At 39.4% G+C, this 6,980-nt stretch overlaps 1 pseudogene; it reads left to right on the forward strand.

Annotated features, from left to right (window-relative positions):
• The window catches only part of LOC107671044 (protein crumbs homolog 1-like), a 49,633-nt pseudogene that overhangs the window by 32,075 nt on the left and 10,578 nt on the right, over positions 1 to 6,980 (forward strand).

Raw genomic sequence — 6,980 nt, forward strand, 5'->3', positions numbered from 1 at the left:
ACAGGTTTGTCTTTGAATGTCTGTGCCAAATGCATCCATGACCTCAGTCTGTGTAATTCCCCTTGCAGGTGTGGTGTGTGAGATTAACCTGGACGAGTGTGAGAGTGAACCCTGTCAGAACGACGGCCGCTGTGAAGATGCCATTAATGACTACACGTGTCACTGTCCTCCTCCTGCGCCGGACCAGGTGCCCTGGGGCGGTCATGACTGCGACGTCCCGCTGACCGGCTGCGTTTCTGACCCCTGCCAAAATAACGCCACCTGTGTGCCTTCACTGCTCAGAGACCAGCATCAGCACACCTGCACATGCCCTTCAGGCTTCCATGGTGACACCTGCCAAACATCCACCACCTTCTCTGTGACCAGAGGTGGGTAGAGTAGCCAAAAACTGCACTCAAGTAAAAGTATATTTATATAATATATATATATATATATATAAATCAGAAATTAACTGATTTCCACAGGGGCATTTCTTCATTTCTTAGTTGAGGGCAATTTTATAACTACCTTAACTCATAACTCATTAAAGGTTGAAGCTGCATTGTCATGCAATGGCACTTTGTTGTTTATGCTGATGAGAGAATTTTCTTACTTGAGGGCAATTTTATAACTACCTTAACTCATAACTCATTAAAGGTTGAAGCTGCATTGTCATGCAATGGCACTTTGTTGTTTATGCTGATGAGAGAATTTGCTGAGAATTTTCATCAGAATTCAGTCAATGAGCGCGCACACTGAACATCTCCGGAGTTCTCCGCTGTGATAAATCAAAACGCCTATGTTTGGATATTGCATTCATAAGCTCAACAGAAACGTGTGTAATTGGTTATAATGCTCAATGCTGCAGACTCAAAAAAGAATTTGATGCAATGTAATAAAGCAAATCTACTATAAATGAAATGCCGCGATCGGCACTTTTCATTCATTTCACTTTACACATTTCACGTGACAGTCGATCTAGCTTACCGCTACAATATTACTTAAATGAAATCGTACCTGTGGAATCATTCACAGACAGCACACACCTCATTGCAGGCCAACAGTAGAATTTGCAGATTTGGCTTCAATTACTGTAGATCTTTATGTTCTGCGTGTTCTTACCCGGAATGAATGAGAAACCGCTTCAGATGATTCAGTGCATGAAATGAAATGCAGCGATCGGCACTTTTCATTCATTTCACTTTACACATTTCACGTGACAGTCGATCTAGCTTACCGCTACAATATTACTTAAATGAAATCGTACCTGTGGAATCATTCACAGACAGCACACACCTCATTGCAGGCCAACAGTAGAATTTGCAGATTTGGCTTCAATTACTGTAGATCTTTATGTTCTGCGTGTTCTTACCCGGAATGAATGAGAAACCGCTTCAGATGATTCAGTGCATGCAGGGAACTGAACAAATCATTCAAAGTGATTCGCGAACCAATTCAGACCGTTGTGCAGGCTTGTTTGTTTAAAGGGGTGGTTCATTGCGATTTCAATTTTTTAACGTTAGTTAGTGTCTAATGTGGCTGTTTGAGCGTAAACAATATCTGCAAAGTTACGAAGTTGAAAGTTCAATGGAAACGGAGATATCGTCTTTTACAATTCTGGCAGTTTAATGCCTACAAAAACGGCTGGTAGGGACTTCAACGAGTTACTTCCTGGGTTCGTGACATCACAAACCCAGACAAACCCCGCCCTCGGGAACACGCAACGAAGGGGGCGAGGCCATGCTTCTGCTGCATCTCTCTCTCTCATTCAGCTCAGCTCCAACAATGAACTGTTACAATTATACACTTATTTTCACATAGCTATGAGAAGCGTTAAACATGGAGTGCAGTTGCCGTACTCTGTTAAAGCTTTAATCAGGATAAAACCGTATATTAAAAGCTAACATAAGCATTCACAAATAACAGCGTATCTAAAAGTATGAGACAACAACAAACAAAAAACATAGGCCTACCATTAAAAGCCATACTTGCACAGGTTCTGCACGATCCTCTTCAATAATATCCTCTGCTTCTCAATCGGGCTCAAACTGATAAGCGATATTAACAATGCCGCTGTTTACAATACAACCGGAGCTAGTGCTGGGCGGTATGACCAAAAATTTATATCACGGTATTTTTCAAAATTATACCGGTTTCACGGTACAAGACGGTATTATTTCTGAGGGAGGGGCTTCATAAAGAAGGAAATGATCAGCCCGTTTCTCAGAGAAGGGACATAACGGTGTGGAATAAGGGTAAATAATGCGTTTTTAAAAAAACGAAGCATTAACACATGTTAGACTGCACCCCATAAACACAATCAAGCCTAGAAAAAAACAGTGAACCACCCCCTTTAAGGCCTTGAACAGAATCGACTCAATAGAGTGATTCATTCGCGAATGGGGCATCGTTCATACCCCAGAAAAAAGAGACGGCTCGCTTGGAATAAAATACGCGTTTCTTAACATGTATTGCAAATTGCAAATTAAGTAACGAGAGGAACGCCACCCAGTGTAGCGAAGTAAAAGTACAGTTTTTTTATAGAAATGTACTTGAGCTAAAGTAAAAGTACCCATCTTTAAAGGGGTCATATGATGTTGCTAAAAAATATATTTTGTGTATTTGGTGTAATGAAATGTGTTTAGGCAGTTTAAGGTAAAAAAAACCCCATTATTTTCCATCCCGGCATTGTAGTCTACTCTCACAGGATCAGGAAACCCGTCCTCCGTAAAATGCGTTGCACACACACGAATATTTAGTTTGAACTGTTCTGGAACAGTGTTGTAAATACAACTTAACCACTGATTTCTAGTTGTGTCCTCTTTTGGAAGGCCAAACAAAGTATTTTTGCTTTCGCAATGAAACACACAGCGTCTTCACGACATGGCGGCGGCAACAATACTACAGCGAGAATCAAAGTTACACCTTCTTTCTTTGCGTAAACATTTGGGCGGTGTTATGCAAATCTTCCCACACAGTGACGTAGACATGTGGGGGCGTGTTTAAACGAGGCGTTTTAGGAGGGTGTGGATGAGTCTTAACTTTTATCCCAAATCTCTTTGGGTTTGAGACTTTAGTCTTTGCAACTTTAGGGATCTTATCTATGCACGAACAGCTTGTAACACTCCAAAGAGAAAGGAAAACTTGAAATCGCATCATATGACCCCTTTAAATCTAAAAGTACAAATTTTCCAAAAATGTACTCAAGTAAATGTAACGGAGTAAATGTACTTCGTTACTACCCACCTCTGTCTGTGACAACAGGAGGTAGGTCCGGGAAATTTTTCCGATTTTATCGATTAATTCGAATTTAATGTTTTGCCACGGTTTTATTTTTTAGAAATTGTGGAATCGCGATTTTGAAGAGAAATATTACCAAACGTTAGAATTAGACACTTTGACAATATGGAAATGATAACGCTAAAGAGAAAAGAACGATCCAACAGCATGTCGGCGCACGTGATTAAATGCTCACTTGTGACGCGCTCATATCACTAGGCGCCATTCACACAGAATGCGCTTATGTGTTAATAAAGATGCGACGTGGCAGTGGAATAGGAAAAACGTGCAAGAAGATGGGAGTGAACTTCTTTTAACTTGAGCGCTGCGTTTTTAGACTGCCGTTTCATGCATGAGACGCTGCAAGAGACGCGAGCGCAACAGTCGAACACGTCCATGTTTACATAGAAAAAAAAAACTGTGGAAAAGCAGAGCAAGCGAATAAAAAAATCTGTAACTACTACTGTATGTGTGATATTTCATGTTTGCATCATGGTGACAGGCTGAAAGCTGCTGTTGTTTTTACAGAACATTTATAGTTAATAGTCTACTTGTATTGCACCTTAAGTCATTTTGAGTTTGAATTGCCTTGACTGTTGAGATTTTTTTTTATTATTATTAAAAAAATTATTTAATTATAATTATTACTTATTATTTCTGAACATACAATATGTATAAGATGTTTGTACAAGATGTAGTTCATGCATCTTTCCTGCAAAGATATTTAACAAGTGATTTGTTTAACATTTACATCATGTTGACAACTTCATGTGTGGTGCACTTGGAATAGAATTGTCTTTAACTAGAGGGTTAATAAAGATAATAAAGTTACTTTAATCATGTTGTAGTTACATTTTCAAGTTGACTAGTTAAAAATCATAAAAAAATCGAGACTCGGTCAAATGTTCTGAAAAAATTGAGATTTACATTTTTTGCCATATCTAGGTTATCTGGTCATCGAGGTCTCGCAAATCAACAGGACATCCCAAGGGCCGAGTGTCCAGCTGAGGTTCAGGACGACCTTGCCGGATCTAATTATCTTCCTCCGGGGAAGCCAAGAGCACTTCTTCATACTGGAGCTAATTGGTGGAGACCTGCACTCTAGAGCCGAATCGGGAGACTTAAAGCTGGCTGTGCAGTTAAGCGGGGATTTCAGCGACGGACTCTGGCACGAAGTCTCGGTTAGTGTGGACGAGAGACTGATTCTGACCTCGCTATCAGACGACCTGACCAGAGCTGAGGATGGAGGACACAACCAGCTTCTGTCCTTCCAGCCGCACAGTTTGGAGAGAGTCTACCTCGGCGGGGTGCCGCAGGAATACCTCAACCGAACCGCATCCAGGATGGGATTCCTGGGCTGTTTTGAGGATCTGCTGGTGGATTCTCAGCCGGTTCTTCCCCAGAGCTTCGGTCCACAGCTGGATGTGCAGATGGGCTGTGAGAAGAGCGACTGGTGTGGGCTGGACCCCTGCGCTGAGCGCGGCCGCTGTGTGGATCTGTGGTCAGACTACAGGTGCGACTGCCGCAGGCCGTTTCATGGACACAACTGTTCAGAAGGTGAGGCTTCTTGTTAAATAACAGCTTTCTGGAATAAATTATGAGACGTTCATTTGTGAACTTTTTTTGTGATGCTTATGTAATTGATGTGCCTGTACTTTGAAAAGTAACATAAATTTGTTTTATATATTTAATTATTAATCATACAATTAATTCTAATAAATGGACTTTATTTTTGGAAGAAAAAATGTTGTGTGTATATTCAAATAATAATAATAATAATTATAATTAAATAAATAAATAATTAAATCATTAAATTAAAATCATTTTGAAATAAAAAAACAAAAGAAGACGCTTACTAAAATATCATAATTTATAATAATAAAATGAAATATAATCACTTACTTAATCACAAACTTAATTAATTTAATTTAATATATTTATTTAATTATATAAAAAAGTTATACAATTTTATAGACGCACACACACATACACACACAATAAATGACCTAAGCATTATGCATGTCAGCTGAAGAAAAACTAAAACTTTAAAATAAAAAAAAACGAAATACTGTAATACACTTACTCTAAATTATATATATATGTGTGTGTATTTATATATACATAATAAATATACACAGTACACACACATTTATTATGTAAACAAAAACGTTTATTTTGAATGCGATTAATCGCGATTAATCGTTTGACAGCACTACTTTAAAACTATTTTTCTCACCAGAGTTCACTTCATGGACGTTCAGTCCCGAGCGCAACAGGAGCTTCATTGCGTTTCCCATCATGCAACAGCACGCCGGTGATGTGAGCGTGTCGCTGTGGCTGAAATCACGTCAGTTGAATGGACTGGTCCTTCAGCTCCAGCGTGAGAATCAAGCTTACCTCACTGTTTTCCTAAACAACGGCTCGTTATACATTGCGATATACAACTCCATCAGAAGAGCCTCCAGCTTCCTGACCGACGGGGAGAAGGTCTTTGTGTCCATCAAAAAAGAACGAGGCTTTATATTATTTAACCAAACGCAGCAGGTTTTTACTCCCAGAGAGCTGATTGGGTTTGAGGTGGAGGCTGGAGACGTGGCGTATCTCGGTGGGCTTCCTGAAGGAGAAAACGGCGGACAGTGGGGTGGATATTTTAAGGGCTGCCTGCAGGACGTGCGTATAGACGACACACAGCTGTACATGTACTCCGGCAGCATCAGCCACAAACCACAGCATCCCAGCTACTTACCCAGAAACTCCTCTAATGTGCTGGAGGGCTGTGCCGGAGACCAGACGTGCAAGGTGAGATGCCGTGAGCAATTATAAGATGTACACTAGCATTCAAAAGTTTGGGGTCAGTAAGATTTTATTTTATTCTTTAAAGAAATTAATATTTTTATTTGTCAAGGATGCACTGAATTGTTCAAAAGTGTCAGTAAAGACATTTATAATGTTACAAAAGGTTTCTATTTCAAATAAATGCTGTTCTTTTGAACTTTCTGATCATCTGTGAATCCTGAAAAATAAAATGTATCACTGTTTCCACAGAAATATGAAGCATCACAACTGTTTTCAACATTGATAATCATCAGAAATGTTTCTTGAGCAGCAAATCAGCATATTAGAATGAGTCCTAAAGGATCATGGTTATTGCAGTTAGCTAAAAATAAAACCACAAAACATTTTTTTTGTTAAATGTTAAAGCTGCAGTCCGTAAGTTTTGCCTCTTTGTCGCCATCTCTGTTTGAAAACCTGGAATTGCAGTTACTTGCGGAATTATCTTCCTTGAGTGGGTTGTGCAGCTGCGCGGCTCCAGCGCGGATGAATCTAATGTTTTGAGGAGTATGTGTGGCAGTTAGTCACCGCACCGGTGTGAATCCTATGCTTAGTAATCACAGATTCTAGCCTATGTCTTTGAATATATGACCCAAATAAGAATTTTCACCGGATATTGTCATCTGAACAAGTAACAAGTCTGCCACGTTTGTTCTGACCAACTGAGGAAAAAAGCATTACAATCGCACTATATGGTGATTAAATCTAAAGATCGATTATCTCATATCACATCAAACCGTGCAAATGATTATTATTGTTATACTTTATTCTCAGATTATTAATGTTAACAACATCAGCATTGCATGACTATGTGTATAGTGTGTATTGGCGTGTAGATTTCAATTTCTGCACAGTCTAATCTCTAATTGTCATACCATTCGAATTTCATA

Source organism: Sinocyclocheilus anshuiensis, unplaced genomic scaffold (assembly GCF_001515605.1).
Source record: "Sinocyclocheilus anshuiensis isolate Anshui unplaced genomic scaffold, SAMN03320099.WGS_v1.1 scaffold332, whole genome shotgun sequence".
NCBI lineage: Eukaryota > Metazoa > Chordata > Actinopteri > Cypriniformes > Cyprinidae > Sinocyclocheilus > Sinocyclocheilus anshuiensis.